Source organism: Ambystoma mexicanum, chromosome 10, assembly GCF_040938575.1.
Source record: "Ambystoma mexicanum isolate Mex_15411 chromosome 10, UKY_AmexF1_1, whole genome shotgun sequence".
Classification (NCBI taxonomy): domain Eukaryota; kingdom Metazoa; phylum Chordata; class Amphibia; order Caudata; family Ambystomatidae; genus Ambystoma; species Ambystoma mexicanum.
In genome coordinates this window covers 1515373017-1515391407 of record NC_090932.1, presented here as the reverse complement: position 1 = coordinate 1515391407, position 18391 = coordinate 1515373017, and the positions used below count along the sequence as shown (strand labels likewise).

At 54.2% G+C, this 18391-nt stretch overlaps 1 protein-coding gene across 1 annotated transcript in view; it reads right to left on the bottom strand.

Annotated features, from left to right (window-relative positions):
- The window catches only part of DNAH10 (dynein axonemal heavy chain 10), a 2725177-nt gene that overhangs the window by 1273313 nt on the left and 1433473 nt on the right, over window positions 1–18391 (bottom strand). The window lies entirely within an intron of this gene.

Below are 18391 nucleotides of genomic sequence, written 5' to 3'. Positions count from 1 at the left end.
GAAAAGAAGAAAGGGGGCAGAAATGCAAGTTGCATTCAGCACCTCCTCTCCGCCATATAAATGAATGAAAATGGGGCTAACGTTAATGAAAGGCGCAAAAGCCCTGGATTTGACACCTTCCATTAATGTTATGCCCTCATTCAAAATTAGCTCCATATGGGTAGACGTCTCCAACTCTGACAAACTCCCTAGAAATAACTTAGAACTACTTACCAGTTAGCAGTGATGAACAGTTATCCTGGTACTTTGGGTTTTTAAGCCTGTTGATTTAATTTTAAAAACAAACCTTATATTTTTACAGCTGTGTTATGCATTTAAGACTTCTTCTCCCATGTTAAAACTGCCAATATGATGTAACATTGTGGCTACTGCTCATACTTTGTTTCTTGTGTTTGAAAGAGTTTTGGGCACCCCCTTCGGGCACCCTTACTATTGTATATCTATACTAGTGGAAACGCCCGTGTACAGAGTGTAAATATATTACTTGGTGTATTTTCACGTAATTTATGTTAATAGACAAAAAAAAGTGTTAAGGATCTTGCTAATTTTACGTGGAGGAGTAGTAACCTCAAACAAAATCTCTCAGAAACCATTGAAAGTTCAATAATAGTGCATACAGAAAATTGTTGTATCTGCTCCTCATTGTCTTGCATTCCACTTACAGGTTTTGGACTCAAATACATAATGCTGATGTCAGAGTAATACAATTCATGTGCAGCATGATTCTCTTCATGCAACTTGAAGTATGCTGTTAAGGTGGTATACCTGTCTTGGGCTTTTTTTGCAGCTAATTGTATGTTATCATTATTGAAATACACATTTTTGTTGTTGGAATACACACTGAAACACACAATTTAGTTGTTGAAATACACATTTTTGTTTAAATACACATTTTGTTTGCCTGAAAGATGAACTGAAGTCTTATTATTGTATGCATAAGACAACAGCTCCCTCCAGCGGTGGTAACAGGTCACGTGGGCGCATGACGGCTTCCGACAAACATACATCTGGCCTTTAATTATACAGTATAATGTAGTGCTTACTGAACTACTGTGAATTTAACTTAAATCACAAACTGGCTCATAATAAATTGAGCATATGTTTGCAGTACATTGTGTGATGAATCTGATGATATCATCACTCCTTTCCTGGAGGTAGCCTCCTCCCATGTGGCAAGGGGATGGCAGCTGCAACCTGATCCTGACCTTGGGAGCGGATATATGATGGAGGATCACATGCAGGGAGGCAACCCTAAGGGGGATAACCCGGCATCATCAGATGAAAACACATTTCCCCCTTTCCCTTTTAGGGATATCCCCTCCATTTCCCATGCCTTCATGGCATACTGTGGCAGTCCCCTTCGACTACTCATTGAACATACTGTTACACTCCACTGGACCCCACAGGGGTGTCGATCGGACCAGGACAGCTACGGTCTCCTTCAACGTGATGCGTAGTGCAGAGATGACTGTCTGGACTGGCCCACCTAGTCTTGTCTGCTGGACCCGAAGAAGTATTTTCCTGCAAGTGGAGACAGTGATTAACCACCTGTGGGTTTTAGTGATGGCCTCCCAACTGTTCTCGCTCTCCCCCACTAATCACCTCCGATATCCCCTTAGTAACCTCACCTTATGTTCGTAAAAGATGAGCTCTCCATCCTGCGCATCTTGCAGGGGCGCGTAGATACCAGTTACTTCACTGGTTTGAAGGCGTTGGGAGAGTTCCGGTAAGTATTGACTCTGAAGTCCCTGGCGGGATTGGTAAGTATCAAGTTCAAAGAGTTCAATGTGCCCGATGTTCACTCTTGTCCCCTTCCTTCCTTAAGTTGCAACTGAGTTCGTGAGAAGAAGGTCTCGTAGCTGCTGCTGGCGTTCAGGTAAGAGTCTGTGTTACCCAATGCTGTCCGGTAACTATTGCATGCGTTAACGTGTTGTTTTTCGGCACATGAAAAGGTGGAGAGTTATGGAATAATACCGCCGGTGGTAAGTCTATGGTGGTAAGAAGTTGTATTTGTTGATTCCCTTGGCTCACCTTGTTTTTTCTTTTGTCCCCTAGGTGCCGGATTACGGCGAAGAAATGATGGAGACAGTGCCGGATCGAAAGATGCTGTGAGAACTGGTGAGTATGGCACCGTGCTGGAGCTGGCGAAGCGACGCGTGCAGGACTGATGTACTTTCCAGGTCCGGAGATGAAATGGTTCCGGAATTAGGTGAGGAATTTGAAATAAGTTCGTTTTCTAACCTTGTCCTTTTCTTCTTCTTTATACTAGGAGCTCCTGATTCGAGGCGGGCGTGGCAGAAGACTGGATGCTGGCTGCAGGCACACGGGCATGGCAGAAGACTGGATGCTGGCTGCAGGCACGGTGAGCGTCACGCTGCTGGATGCAGAATAACGCAAAGCATGTGCTGCTGTTCGGGTGTGGTTTAAATAGCCTCCAAAGTAGTTCCAGGTAAGAAGTTCCCTAGAGCCACGCCCGAGTAAAAAATAGTCCCTGTAACAAAATAGTCCCATCCAGGCCTCATGTAGGCTTGGACTCTTTTGCAGCATGGTCTGCATCAGGTAAGTAAAGTCTATGAGCCTGGCGCCTATGGCGCCAGGACTGATTTCTATGATGAGCCTGGCGCCTAAGGCTCCAGTACTGAACCCAGACAGCCCCTAGCCGGGGCTGCTGAGGTTTAAACAAATGTCTGGATGCCTGCTCCCAGAGCTGAGGGTTTTGGTCCTGATGCCCGGGGGTAGGCATCATGACAGCACTCCCCCCCCCCCCAAGGCCCCTCCTAAAGTTGTTCTTCCCCCTGGCCCGGTTTGTCTGGGAAGTTCCGATGGAATCTTTTCACCAACCGAGGTGCATGAACGTGGTCGCTAGGCTCCCATGATCTTTCTTGTGGTCCGTAGCCCTTCCAATCGATCAAATAAAAAAGTTTTGATTTAATCATCTTGGAGTCCAGGATATTTTTTACCTTGAATTCAGGTTCTCCATCTATCAAGATGGGGTCAGGTGGTTTGGTTAATCTTGTCCCTGGTTGAACTGGTTTTAGAAGTGAAACATGAAAGACAGGATGAATTTACATATTAGAGGGTAATTCCAATTTGACGGCCACCGGGTTGATAATGGCCTTAATGGTGTAAGGTCCCAAATATCTAGGATTAAAAGTCTGAGTTCCCTTCAGAGGTATATGTTTTGTAGCCAGCCAAACTTGATCCCCAATCTGGTATTGTGGAGTTTCACTTCTATGTTGATCACCATTTTTCTTGTATTTCTCTTTTGCTTGTTTCAAATGTTCTGTGGCTTCCTTAAAGGCTTGTGTAATAGTAGAGTGCAAATGACTAACTGCGGGCATTTCTAAGTGCTGAGGCGAATCGAGTTCTGAGGTTCGAGGGTGATGTCCATACATGGTATAAAAAGGGCTTTGTCCGGTTCCTGAATGTACAGAGTTATTGTATGCGTACTCGGAAACCCATAAAATATCTTTCCAATTGCTTTCGGTCTGGTGTAGCATGCAGCGTAGGTACTGTTCAAGGGTCTGTTTGGTCCTTTCCATCTGACCATCGGTCTGGGGATGGTGGCTTGTTGATAGCCTCACGTCGATTTGTGCCAGTTGACAACATTTCTTCCAAAAATGCGAGATAAATTGACTACCTCGGTCAGAAACCAATACGGAAGGGAATCCGTGTAATCGAACAATGTTTTCGAGGAACGCCTTGGCCAGAATCGAAGCAGAAGGTAACCCCTTTAACCCTTTAAGTGCCAAGGACGAGGTATCTCGTCCTTGGAAGTGCACACGCAGTGCCAAGGACGAGATAGCTCGTCCTTTTTGGCACCTTGTTTTGAGCGATCCCTGCAAAGCAGGGATCGCTCAAAACTGTAATCCAACCCCCGGGCTATGCGAGGGGGAGGTCCCCCCTCACTGCCCGGGGGTTGGATTTCCTTCAGTTTCACGCCGACGTGCGTTACGCACGTCGGCGTGAAACGGAAAGTATTTCCAACGCAGCAGCCATTTTCGGCTGCTGCGTTGGAGAGAGAAGGTGAGTGCCCTTCTTGTTCCGCCTCGATCTCCGGCTGTATTTCAAGCCGGAGATCGAGGCGGGTACCGTTGGAAAGGGGAGATTCTCCCCTTTCCAACGGTACCCATTGTGTGACTTTGCTGCCCGCGGATCGGGCGCAGGGCGCCTCGATCCGCGGGCAGCAACGTCACGGATCAAACGAAGATCCTTTTGTGACGCGTGGGGGAGGGGGGGCTGCTTACTAGGTAAGCGGCCCCCTTCCCCCGTGGCCCCAAAGCATGGGGCCACAGCGCCAGGGACCCCTGGGGGCAGATGATCACTGCCCCCGGGGGTGGGGGGGGAAAAAAAAAAAAAAAAAAAAAAATCGAGGGAAGGAGGGAGGTGGGAGGGGGTTTTGGGCCCTGGGGCCCACTGGGCCACCAGCGATTGACCTAAAAGTGGTGTCCCTGGAAAGGGGACTTTCTCCCCTTTCCAGGGACACCACTCATATGCCGCATTGCTGGTCACGGATCAGCGCAGAGCGCTGATCCGTGACCAGCAACCCACTGAACCACCATGGATCTGTTTGCGAGTTGGGGGGGAGGGGGGCTGCTTCAGGTAAGCAGCCCTCTCCCCCCCCCCCGGCCCCCAAAGCATGGGGACACATGAAAATGTACCCTGGGGGCAGATGGCTGGCCATCTGCCCCCAGGGAAATATATATAAAAAAAATAATAATAATCTGAGGGATGGGGGGAGGTGGGAGGGGGTTTGGGGTCCTGGGGCCCACTAGGCCACCAGGGATTGAACAGAAAGTGGTGTCCCTGGAAAGGGGACTTTCTCCCCTTTCCAAGGACACCACATATGAGGCATTGCTGGTCACGGATCGGCGCAGAGCGCTCGATCCGTGACCAGCAACCCACTAGACCACCATGGATCTCTTTGTGAGGTGGGGGGTGGGAAGGGGGCTGCTTCAAGTAAGCAGCCCTCTCCCCCCTCCCGACCCCAAAGCATGGGGGCACGTGTATGTGAACCCTGGGGCAGATGGCTGACCATCTGCCCCAAGGGAATGTAAAATAAAAAACAAAAATGAAATGATGGGAAACAGGGTTGGGGGAAGGGGTGGGGGCCACTAGCCACCATGGATTATTTACTGAATGAAAGGGAGGGGGTGTCCCCCCATAGGGGCGGGTGCCCCCCCAACCAAAGTAGAAAGGGGGCACCCCTTGTAACCCTCCCTGGGGGCAGATATCTGTTCCTAGGGAGGGCCATCTGACCCCAGGGAGGGATGCATGAGGTGGGGCCCCCCCTATCTGCCCCCAGGGAGGGTTGCATGAGGTGGGGCCCTCCATTTGGGGTGGGGGGGGGTTGAGGGCCACCCCCCGTTGCGGTACATCATGCGCTGCCAATTTAGGGTGGCCCTCAGCCCCCCCTAAAAAGCAGCCTGTGGTTTTGTAATTTTTTTTTTGTTTACCCAACTTTGCTTGGTGCAGATGGCCACATTAGTGTGGCTATCTGCCCCCAGGGTGCCCAAACCCTACTGCCCCATCTATTGGGGGTCCAGCCCCACCTTTTGGGGTGGCCCTCTCCCCCCTCACCCCAAATGGAGGTGGGGTGTACCTCACGCAGCCGTTTGGAGGAGGCCCAGGGAGGCCTGCATGAGGTGTGTCCCCCAGCCATTGGGGGTGGGGTGGGGGGGGGCACCCCAAAAGCTGGGGCAGGACCCCCAATAGATGAGACAGTAAGGTTTGGGCACCCTGGGGGCAGATAGCCACACTAATGGGCCCATCTGCACCAAGCCAAGTTGGGTAAACAAAAAAAAATATACAAAAAAACAGGCTGCTTTTTAGGGGGGGCTGAGGGCCACCCTAAATTGGCAGCGCATGATGTACCGCAACGGGGGGTGGCCCTCAACCCCCCCCCACCCCAAATGGAGGGCCCCACCTCATGCAACCCTCCCTGGGCGCAGATAGGGGGGGCCTCACCTCATGCATCCCTCCCTGGGGTCAGATGCCCCTTCCTAGGAGCAGATATCTGCCCCCAGGGAGGGTTGCATGAGGTGGGGCCCTCCATTTGGGGTGGGGGGGGTTGAGGGCCACCCCCCGTTGCGGTACATCATGCGCTGCCAATTTAGGGTGGCCCTCAGCCCCCCCTAAAAAGCAGCCTGTGGTTTTGTAATTTTTTTTTTGTTTACCCAACTTTGCTTGGTGCAGATGGCCACATTAGTGTGGCTATCTGCCCCCAGGGTGCCCAAACCCTACTGCCCCATCTATTGGGGGTCCAGCCCCACCTTTTGGGGTGGCCCTCTCCCCCCTCACCCCAAATGGAGGTGGGGTGTACCTCACGCAGCCGTTTGGAGGAGGCCCAGGGAGGCCTGCATGAGGTGTGTCCCCCAGCCATTGGGGGTGGGGTGGGGGGGGGCACCCCAAAAGGTGGGGCAGGACCCCCAATAGATGGGGCAGTAGGGTTTGGGCACCCTGGGGGCAGATAGCCACACTAATGGGCCCATCTGCACCAAGCCAAGTTGGGTAAACAAAAAAAAATATACAAAATCACAGGCTGCTTTTTAGGGGGGGCTGAGGGCCACCCTGAATTGGCAGCGCATGATGTACCGCAACGGGGGGTGGCCCTCAACCCCCCCCACCCCAAATGGAGGGCCCCACCTCATGCAACCCTCCCTGGGCGCAGATAGGGGGGGCCTCACCTCATGCATCCCTCCCTGGGGTCAGATGCCCCTTCCTAGGAGCAGATATCTGCCCCCAGGGAGGGTTGCATGAGGTGGGGCCCTCCATTTGGGGTGGGGGGGGGTTGAGGGCCACCCCCCGTTGCGGTACATCATGCGCTGCCAATTTAGGGTGGCCCTCAGCCCCCCCTAAAAAGCAGCCTGTGGTTTTGTATATTTTTTTTTGTTTACCCAACTTTGCTTGGTGCAGATGGCCACATTAGTGTGGCTATCTGCCCCCAGGGTGCCCAAACCCTACTGCCCCATCTATTGGGGGTCCTGCCCCACCTTTTGGGGTGGCCCTCTCCCCCCTCACCCCAAATGGAGGTGGGGTGTACCTCACGCAGCCGTTTGGAGGAGGCCCAGGGAGGCCTGCATGAGGTGTGTCCCCCAGCCATTGGGGGTGGGGTGGGGGGGGGGCACCCCAAAAGGTGGGGCAGGACCCCCAATAGATGGGGCAGTAGGGTTTGGGCACCCTGGGGGCAGATAGCCACACTAATGGGCCCATCTGCACCAAGCCAAGTTGGGTAAACAAAAAAAAATATACAAAATCACAGGCTGCTTTTTAGGGGGGGCTGAGGGCCACCCTGAATTGGCAGCGCATGATGTACCGCAACGGGGGGTGGCCCTCAACCCCCCCCCACCCCAAATGGAGGGCCCCACCTCATGCAACCCTCCCTGGGCGCAGATAGGGGGGGCCTCACCTCATGCATCCCTCCCTGGGGTCAGATGCCCCTTCCTAGGAGCAGATATCTGCCCCCAGGGAGGGTTGCATGAGGTGGGGCCCTCCATTTGGGGTGCGGGGGGGTTGAGGGCCACCCCCCGTTGCGGTACATCATGCGCTGCCAATTTAGGGTGGCCCTCAGCCCCCCCTAAAAAGCAGCCTGTGGTTTTGTATATTTTTTTTTGTTTACCCAACTTTGCTTGGTGCAGATGGCCACATTAGTGTGGCTATCTGCCCCCAGGGTGCCCAAACCCTACTGCCCCATCTATTGGGGGTCCTGCCCCACCTTTTGGGGTGGCCCTCTCCCCCCTCACTCCAAATGGAGGTGGGGTGTACCTCACGCAGCCGTTTGGAGGAGGCCCAGGGAGGCCTGCATGAGGTGTGTCCCCCAGCCATTGGGGGTGGGGTGGGGGGGGGCGCCCCAAAAGGTGGGGCAGGACCCCCAATAGATGGGGCAGTAGGGTTTGGGCACCCTGGGGGCAGATAGCCACACTAATGGGCCCATCTGCACCAAGCCAAGTTGGGTAAACAAAAAAAAATATACAAAATCACAGGCTGCTTTTTAGGGGGGGCTGAGGGCCACCCTGAATTGGCAGCGCATGATGTACCGCAACGGGGGGTGGCCCTCAACCCCCCCCCACCCCAAATGGAGGGCCCCACCTCATGCAACCCTCCCTGGGCGCAGATAGGGGGGGCCTCACCTCATGCATCCCTCCCTGGGGTCAGATGCCCCTTCCTAGGAGCAGATATCTGCCCCCAGGGAGGGTTGCATGAGGTGGGGCCCTCCATTTGGGGTGGGGGGGGTTGAGGGCCACCCCCCGTTGCGGTACATCATGCGCTGCCAATTTAGGGTGGCCCTCAGCCCCCCCTAAAAAGCAGCCTGTGGTTTTGTATATTTTTTTTTGTTTACCCAACTTTGCTTGGTGCAGATGGCCACATTAGTGTGGCTATCTGCCCCCAGGGTGCCCAAACCCTACTGCCCCATCTATTGGGGGTCCTGCCCCACCTTTTGGGGTGGCCCTCTCCCCCCTCACCCCAAATGGAGGTGGGGTGTACCTCACGCAGCCGTTTGGAGGAGGCCCAGGGAGGCCTGCATGAGGTGTGTCCCCCAGCCATTGGGGGTGGGGTGGGGGGGGCACCCCAAAAGGTCGGGCAGGACCCCCAATAGATGGGGCAGTAGGGTTTGGGCACCCTGGGGGCAGATAGCCACACTAATGGGCCCATCTGCACCAAGCCAAGTTGGGTAAACAAAAAAAAATATACAAAATCACAGGCTGCTTTTTAGGGGGGGCTGAGGGCCACCCTGAATTGGCAGCGCATGATGTACCGCAACGGGGGGTGGCCCTCAACCCCCCCCCACCCCAAATGGAGGGCCCCACCTCATGCAACCCTCCCTGGGCGCAGATAGGGGGGCCTCACCTCATGCATCCCTCCCTGGGGTCAGATGCCCCTTCCTAGGAGCAGATATCTGCCCCCAGGGAGGGTTGCATGAGGTGGGGCCCTCCATTTGGGGTGGGGGGGGGGGTTGAGGGCCACCCCCCGTTGCGGTACATCATGCGCTGCCAATTTAGGGTGGCCCTCAGCCCCCCCTAAAAAGCAGCCTGTGGTTTTGTATATTTTGTTTTTGTTTACCCAACTTTGCTTGGTGCAGATGGCCACATTAGTGTGGCTATCTGCCCCCAGGGTGCCCAAACCCTACTGCCCCATCTATTGGGGGTCCTGCCCCACCTTTTGGCGTGGCCCTCTCCCCCCTCACCCCAAATGGAGGTGGGGTGTACCTCACGCAGCCGTTTGGAGGAGGCCCAGGGAGGCCTGCATGAGGTGTGTCCCCCAGCCATTTGGGGTGAGGGGGGAGAGGGCCCCCAAAAATGGTGGGTCAGGCCCCCCCAGTGGGTGGGGCAGTAAGGTTTGGGCACCCCGGCGCCAGATTGGCACACCAATGTGACCCTCTGCACCAAGGGGAGTTGGGTTACCAAAGGAAAAAAATGAAAATGGTGGTACGCTTTTTAGGGGGGGCGGTGGGGCACCCCAATGGGTCAGGGAATTTTCTAATGGGATGGGGCGTTGACCCCCCCCCCACCCGCAATGGAGTGGGTGCCAAGTCATGCAGCCCTTCCTGGGACCAGATATCTGCTCCTAGGAACGGACGCCTCAGCCCAGGGAGGAGTGCAGGACAACCCCCCCCCCCCTATCTGCCCCCGGGGAGGGCTACATTTTGCTGGTGTGACCATAGGTAACACATGTTCTTTGTTTTGTTTACAGCTTTTTCTACCCGAGCAGCTGCAACGTTATGTGAGTACTGTTTTTTATTATTCTATGGTTAGGGCCCACTGTCAGTGGGGTGGGTGAGACTGGGGCTGGATTGTTGGTGGTGTGGGTGGGAATGGCCCGTCTGGGCAGATCACCTCCAACTGTCCTGGAGTTGCGGCTTGGCTGCATTACAGCTTTTCCCTTCGGGGAGGTATTGGCACACTGCCGAGACTCCTTGGTGGGGAGAAGCTGTAACGCAGGGCAGCCAGGGCTCCAGCAAAGTCGGCGGTAATATCCCTGGCCTTGGGCACCCTTCTCCCATGTGGGTCTTTGCTGGTGGTTCTGGGTATTACATTCTGGGCCGATTTGCGTAAGTCAGACCTCTGTGGATTCCCACGGGTGTCCTCTTTTGGGAAATGCATGGGGTTCCCTGTTTCCCTTGCTGGCTGCGACACCCTAGGCCCAAATCTGTAGGTTGCCCACATGAACAAAATGGGCAGTGGCGAATGGCTTGGGGTTCCCAGTTGGTTACCCTTTTCCTTTTGCGCCCCCGGTAGGTGCACCCACACATGTGAGGTACCGTTTTCATCGGGACACATGTGGGAACGCGGGACGGTAGGCCATGTGTTGTGGGGGGCGCGTTTCGATGGGTGCGGCGAGCGAAATGTGCGGAAAAAGCGTTTTTTTCCCCACATTTCCGAATTTGCAGGGCTGTCTGGGTAAAAAAATCTGGGGCGATGGGCGCAAATCACACCTCTGCGGATTCCCACGGGTGTCCTCTTTTCGAAAATGCATGGGGTTCCCTGTTTTCCTCGGTGGCTTGGACACCCGAGGCCCATATCTGTAAGTTGCGCCGGTCGGCAGAATGGACAACAGACTTGGGGTTACTTGTGTTTTAGGCTTTCCCCTTGGCGGCCAGGTAGGTGCACCCACACATGTGAGGTACCGTTTTCATCGGGACACCTGTGGGAACGCGGGACGGTAGGCCATGTGTTGTGGGGGGCGCGTTTCGATGGGTGCGGCGAGCGAAATGTGCGGAAAAAGCGTTTTTTCCCCCACATTTCCGACTTTGCAGGGCTGTCTGGGTAAAAAAATCTGGGGCGATGGGCGCAAATCACACCTCTGCGGATTCCCACGGGTGTCCTCTTTTCGAAAATGCATGGGGTTCCCTGTTTTCCTCGGTGGCTTGGACACCCGAGGCCCATATCTGTAAGTTGCGCCGGTCGGCAGAATGTCGGAGATTTCCCTCTGACAACAGACTTGGGGTTACTTGTGTTTTAGGCTTTACCCTTGGCGGCCAGGTAGGTGCACCCACACATGTGAGGTACCGTTTTCATCGGGACACCTGTGGGAACGCGGGACGGTAGGCCATGTGTTGTGGGGGGCGCGTTTCGATGGGTGCGGCGAGCGAAATGTGCGGAAAAAGCGTTTTTTTCCCCACATTTCCGACTTTGCAGGGCTGTCTGGGTAAAAAAATCTGGGGCGATGGGCGCAAATCACACCTCTGCGGATTCCCACGGGTGTCCTCTTTTCGAAAATGCATGGGGTTCCCTGTTTTCCTCGGTCGCTTGGACACCCGAGGCCCATATCTGTAAGTTGCGCCGGTCGGCAGAATGGACAACAGACTTGGGGTTACTTGTGTTTTAGGCTTTCCCCTTGGCGGCCAGGTAGGTGCACCCACACATGTGAGGTACCGTTTTCATCGGGACACCTGTGGGAACGCGGGACGGTAGGCCATGTGTTGTGGGGGGCGTGTTTCGATGGGTGCGGCGAGTGAAATGTGCGGAAAAAGCGTTTTTTCCCCCACATTTCCGACTTTGCAGGGCTGTCTGGGTAAAAAAATCTGGGGCGATGGGCGCAAATCACACCTCTGCGGATTCCCACGGGTGTCCTCTTTTCGAAAATGCATGGGGTTCCCTGTTTTCCTCGGTGGCTTGGACACCCGAGGCCCATATCTGTAAGTTGCGCCGGTCGGCAGAATGTCGGAGATTTCCCTCTGACAACAGACTTGGGGTTACTTGTGTTTTAGGCTTTCCCCTTGGCGGCCAGGTAGGTGCACCCACACATGTGAGGTACCGTTTTCATCGGGACACCTGTGGGAACGCGGGACGGTAGGCCATGTGTTGTGGGGGGCGCGTTTCGATGGGTGCGGCGAGCGAAATGTGCGGAAAAAGCGTTTTTTCCCCCACATTTCCGACTTTGCAGGGCTGTCTGGGTAAAAAAATCTGGGGCGATGGGCGCAAATCACACCTCTGCGGATTCCCACGGGTGTCCTCTTTTCGAAAATGCATGGGGTTCCCTGTTTTCCTCGGTGGCTTGGACACCCGAGGCCCATATCTGTAAGTTGCGCCGGTCGGCAGAATGGACAACAGACTTGGGGTTACTTGTGTTTTAGGCTTTCCCCTTGGCGGCCAGGTAGGTGCACCCACACATGTGAGGTACCGTTTTCATCGGGACACCTGTGGGAACGCGGGACGGTAGGCCATGTGTTGTGGGGGGCGTGTTTCGATGGGTGCGGCGAGTGAAATGTGCGGAAAAAGCGTTTTTTCCCCCACATTTCCGACTTTGCAGGGCTGTCTGGGTAAAAAAATCTGGGGCGATGGGCGCAAATCACACCTCTGCGGATTCCCACGGGTGTCCTCTTTTCGAAAATGCATGGGGTTCCCTGTTTTCCTCGGTGGCTTGGACACCCGAGGCCCATATCTGTAAGTTGCGCCGGTCGGCAGAATGTCGGAGATTTCCCTCTGACAACAGACTTGGGGTTACTTGTGTTTTAGGCTTTCCCCTTGGCGGCCAGGTAGGTGCACCCACACATGTGAGGTACCGTTTTCATCGGGACACCTGTGGGAACGCGGGACGGTAGGCCATGTGTTGTGGGGGGCGCGTTTAGATGGGTGCGGCGAGCGAAATGTGCGGAAAAAGCATTTTTTTCCCCACATTTCCGACTTTGCAGGGCTGTCTGGGTAAAAAAATCTGGGGCGATGGGCGCAAATCACACCTCTGCGGATTCCCACGGGTGTCCTCTTTTCGAAAATGCATGGGGTTCCCTGTTTTCCTCGGTGGCTTGGACACCCGAGGCCCATATCTGTAAGTTGCGCCGGTCGGCAGAATGGACAACAGACTTGGGGTTACTTGTGTTTTAGGCTTTCCCCTTGGCGGCCAGGTAGGTGCACCCACACATGTGAGGTACCGTTTTCATCGGGACACCTGTGGGAACGCGGGACGGTAGGCCATGTGTTGTGGGGGGCGTGTTTCGATGGGTGCGGCGAGCGAAATGTGCGGAAAAAGCGTTTTTTTCCCCACATTTCCGACTTTGCAGGGCTGTCTGGGTAAAAAAATCTGGGGCGATGGGCGCAAATCACACCTCTACGGATTCCCACGGGTGTCCTCTTTTCGAAAATGCATGGGGTTCCCTGTTTTCCTCGGTGGCTTGGACACCCGAGGCCCATATCTGTAAGTTGCGCCGGTCGGCAGAATGTCGGAGATTTCCTTCTGACAACAGACTTGGGGTTACTTGTGTTTTAGGCTTTCCCCTTGGCGGCCAGGTAGGTGCACCCACACATGTGAGGTACCGTTTTCATCGGGACACCTGTGGGAACGCGGGACGGTAGGCCATGTGTTGTGGGGGGCGCGTTTCGATGGGTGCGGCGAGCGAAATGTGCGGAAAAAGCGTTTTTTTCCCCACATTTCCGACTTTGCAGGGCTGTCTGGGTAAAAAAATCTGGGGCGATGGGCGCAAATCACACCTCTGCGGATTCCCACGGGTGTCCTCTTTTCGAAAATGCATGGGGTTCCCTGTTTTCCTCGGTGGCTTGGACACCCGAGGCCCATATCTGTAAGTTGCGCCGGTCGGCAGAATGGACAACAGACTTGGGGTTACTTGTGTTTTAGGCTTTCCCCTTGGCGGCCAGGTAGGTGCACCCACACATGTGAGGTACCGTTTTCATCGGGACACCTGTGGGAACGCGGGACGGTAGGCCATGTGTTGTGGGGGGCGTGTTTCGATGGGTGCGGCGAGCGAAATGTGCGGAAAAAGCGTTTTTTTCCCCACATTTCCGACTTTGCAGGGCTGTCTGGGTAAAAAAATCTGGGGCGATGGGCGCAAATCACACCTCTGCGGATTCCCACGGGTGTCCTCTTTTCGAAAATGCATGGGGTTCCCTGTTTTCCTCGGTGGCTTGGACACCCGAGGCCCATATCTGTAAGTTGCGCCGGTCGGCAGAATGTCGGAGATTTCCCTCTGACAACAGACTTGGGGTTACTTGTGTTTTAGGCTTTCCCCTTGGCGGCCAGGTAGGTGCACCCACACATGTGAGGTACCGTTTTCATCGGGACACCTGTGGGAACGCGGGACGGTAGGCCATGTGTTGTTGGGGGCGTGTTTTGATGGGTGAGTCGAGCGAAATGTGAGGAAAATGCGTATTTTTTCCCACATTTCGGACTTTGCGGGGGTGTCTGGGTAATAAATTCTGGGGCGATTTGGGCATATTATACCTCTGCGGATTCCCACGGGTGTCCTCTTTCCGGAAATGCATGGGGTTCCCTGTTTTCCTTGGTGGCTTGGACACCCGAGGCCCATATCTGTATGATGTGAGAGTGTGACATTTCCGGTGTGAAAACAGACTTGGGGTTACTTGTGTTTTAGGCTTTCCCCTTGGCGGCCAGGTAGGTGCACCCACACATGTGAGGTACCGTTTTCATCGGGACACCTGTGGGAACGCGTGACGGTAGGCCATGTGTTGTTGGGGGCGTGTTTCGATGGGTGCGTCGAGCGAAATGTGCGGAAAAAGCGTTTTTTTTCCCCACATTTCAGACTTTGCAGGGGTGTCTGGGTAATAAATTCTGGGGCAATTTGGGCATATCATACCTCTGCGGATTCCCACGGGTGTCCTCTTTTCGGAAATGCATGGGGTTCCCTGTTTTCCTCGGTGGCTTGGACACCCGAGGCCCATATCTGTACATTGTGCCGGTCGGCAGAATGTCTGAGTTTTCCCTCTGAAAACAGACTTGGGGTTACTTGTGTTTTAGGCTTTCCCCTTGGCGGCCAGGTAGGTGCACCCACACATGTGAGGTACCGTTTTCATCGGGACACCTGTGGGAACGCGGGACGGTAGGCCATGTGTTGTTGGGGGCGTGTTTCGATGGGTGAGTCGAGCGAAATGTGAGGAAAATGCGTATTTTTTCCCACATTTCGGACTTTGCGGGGGTGTCTGGGTAATAAATTCTGGGGCGATTTGGGCATATCATACCTCTGCGGATTCCCACGGGTGTCCTCTTTTCGGAAATGCATGGGTTTCCCTGTTTTCCTCGGTGGCTTGGACACCCGAGGCCCATATCTGTACATTGTGCCGGTCGGCAGAATGTCTGAGTTTTCCCTCTGAAAACAGACTTGGGGTTACTTGTGTTTTAGGCTTTCCCCTTGGCGGCCAGGTAGGTGCACCCACACATGTGAGGTACCGTTTTCATCGGGACACCTGTGGGAACGCGGGACGGTAGGCCATGTGTTGTGGGGGGCGTGTTTCGATGGGTGAGTCGAGCGAAATGTGAGGAAAATGCGTATTTTTTCCCACATTTCGGACTTTGCGGGGGTGTCTGGGTAATAAATTCTGGGGCGATTTGGGCATATCATACCTCTGCGGATTCCCACGGGTGTCCTCTTTCCGGAAATGCATGGGGTTCCCTGTTTTCCTTGGTGGCTTGGACACCCGAGGCCCATATCTGTATGATGTGAGAGTGTGACATTTCCGGTGTGAAAACAGACTTGGGGTTACTTGTGTTTTAGGCTTTCCCCTTGGCGGCCAGGTAGGTGCACCCACACATGTGAGGTACCGTTTTCATCGGGACACCTGTGGGAACGCGTGACGGTAGGCCATGTGTTGTTGGGGGCATGTTTCGATGGGTGCGTCGAGCGAAATGTGCGGAAAAAGCGTTTTTTTCCCCACATTTCGGACTTTGCAGGGGTGTCTGGGTAATAAATTCTGGGGCAATTTGGGCATATCATACCTCTGCGGATTCCCACGGGTGTCCTCTTTTCGGAAATGCATGGGGTTCCCTGTTTTCCTCGGTGGCTTGGACACCCGAGGCCCATATCTGTACATTGTGCCGGTCGGCAGAATGTCTGAGTTTTCCCTCTGAAAACAGACTTGGGGTTACTTGTGTTTTAGGCTTTCCCCTTGGCGGCCAGGTAGGTGCACCCAGACATGTGAGGTACCGTTTTCATCGGGACACCTGTGGGAACGCGGGACGGTAGGCCATGTGTTGTTGGAGGCGTGTTTCGATGGGTGAGTCGAGCGAAATGTGAGGAAAATGCGTATTTTTTCCCACATTTCGGACTTTGCGGGGGTGTCTGGGTAATAAATTCTGGGGCGATTTGGGCATATCATACCTCTGCGGATTCCCACGGGTGTCCTCTTTCCGGAAATGCATGGGGTTCCCTGTTTTCCTTGGTGGCTTGGACACCCGAGGCCCATATCTGTATGATGTGAGAGTGTGACATTTCCGGTGTGAAAACAGACTTGGGATTACTTGTGTTTTAGGCTTTCCCCTTGGCGGCCAGGTAGGTGCACCCACACATGTGAGGTACCGTTTTCATCGGGACACCTGTGGGAACGCGTGACGGTAGGCCATGTGTTGTTGGGGGCGTGTTTCGATGGGTGCGTCGAGCGAAATGTGCGGAAAAAGCGTTTTTTTCCCCACATTTCGGACTTTGCAGGGGTGTCTGGGTAATAAATTCTGGGGCAATTTGGGCATATCATACCTCTGCGGATTCCCACGGGTGTCCTCTTTTCGGAAATGCATGGGGTTCCCTGTTTTCCTCGGTGGCTTGGACACCCGAGGCCCATATCTGTACATTGTGCCGGTCGGCAGAATGTCTGAGTTTTCCCTCTGAAAACAGACTTGGGGTTACTTGTGTTTTAGGCTTTCCCCTTGGCGGCCAGGTAGGTGCACCCACACATGTGAGGTACCGTTTTCATCGGGACACCTGTGGGAACGCGGGACGGTAGGCCATGTGTTGTTGGGGGCGTGTTTCGATGGGTGAGTCGAGCGAAATGTGAGGAAAATGCGTATTTTTTCCCACATTTCGGACTTTGCGGGGGTGTCTGGGTAATAAATTCTGGGGCGATTTGGGCATATCATACCTCTGCGGATTCCCACGGGTGTCCTCTTTCCGGAAATGCATGGGGTTCCCTGTTTTCCTTGGTGGCTTGGACACCCGAGGCCCATATCTGTATGATGTGAGAGTGTGACATTTCCGGTGTGAAAACAGACTTGGGGTTACTTGTGTTTTAGGCTTTCCCCTTGGCGGCCAGGTAGGTGCACCCACACATGTGAGGTACCGTTTTCATCGGGACACCTGTGGGAACGCGTGACGGTAGGCCATGTGTTGTGGGGGGCGTGTTTCGATGGGTGCGTCGAGCGAAATGTGCGGAAAAAGCGTTTTTTTCCCCACATTTCGGACTTTGCAGGGGTGTCTGGGTAATAAATTCTGGGGCAATTTGGGCATATCATACCTCTGCGGATTCCCACGGGTGTCCTCTTTTCGGAAATGCATGGGGTTCCCTGTTTTCCTCGGTGGCTTGGACACCCGAGGCCCATATCTGTACCTTGTGCCGGTCGGCAGAATGTCTGAGTTTTCCCTCTGAAAACAGACTTGGGGTTACTTGTGTTTTAGGCTTTCCCCTTGGCGGCCAGGTAGGTGCACCCACACATGTGAGGTACCGTTTTCATCGGGACACCTGTGGGAACGCGGGACGGTAGGCCATGTGTTGTTGGGGGCGTGTTTCGATGGGTGAGTCGAGCGAAATGTGAGGAAAATGCGTATTTTTTCCCACATTTCGGACTTTGCGGGGGTGTCTGGGTAATAAATTCTGGGGCGATTTGGGCATATCATACCTCTGCGGATTCCCACGGGTGTCCTCTTTCCGGAAATGCATGGGGTTCCCTGTTTTCCTTGGTGGCTTGGACACCCGAGGCCCATATCTGTATGATGTGAGAGTGTGACATTTCCGGTGTGAAAACAGACTTGGGGTTACTTGTGTTTTAGGCTTTCCCCTTGGCGGCCAGGTAGGTGCACCCACACATGTGAGGTACCGTTTTCATCGGGACACCTGTGGGAACGCGTGACGGTAGGCCATGTGTTGTGGGGGGCGTGTTTCGATGGGTGCGTCGAGCGAATTGTGCGGAAAAAGCGTTTTTTTTCCCCACATTTCGGACTTTGCAGGGGTGTCTGGGTAATAAATTCTGGGGCAATTTGGGCATATCATACCTCTGCGGATTCCCACGGGTGTCCTCTTTTCGGAAATGCATGGGGTTCCCTGTTTTCCTCGGTGGCTTGGACACCCGAGGCCCATATCTGTACCTTGTGCCGGTCGGCAGAATGTCTGAGTTTTCCCTCTGAAAACAGACTTGGGGTTACTTGTGTTTTAGGCTTTCCCCTTGGCGGCCAGGTAGGTGCACCCACACATGTGAGGTACCGTTTTCATCGGGACACCTGTGGGAACGCGGGATGGTAGGCCATGTGTTGTTGGGGGCGTGTTTCGATGGGTGAGTCGAGCGAAATGTGAGGAAAATGCGTATTTTTTCCCACATTTCGGACTTTGCGGGGGTGTCTGGGTAATAAATTCTGGGGCGATTTGGGCATATCATACCTCTGCGGATTCCCACGGGTGTCCTCTTTCCGGAAATGCATGGGGTTCCCTGTTTTCCTTGGTGG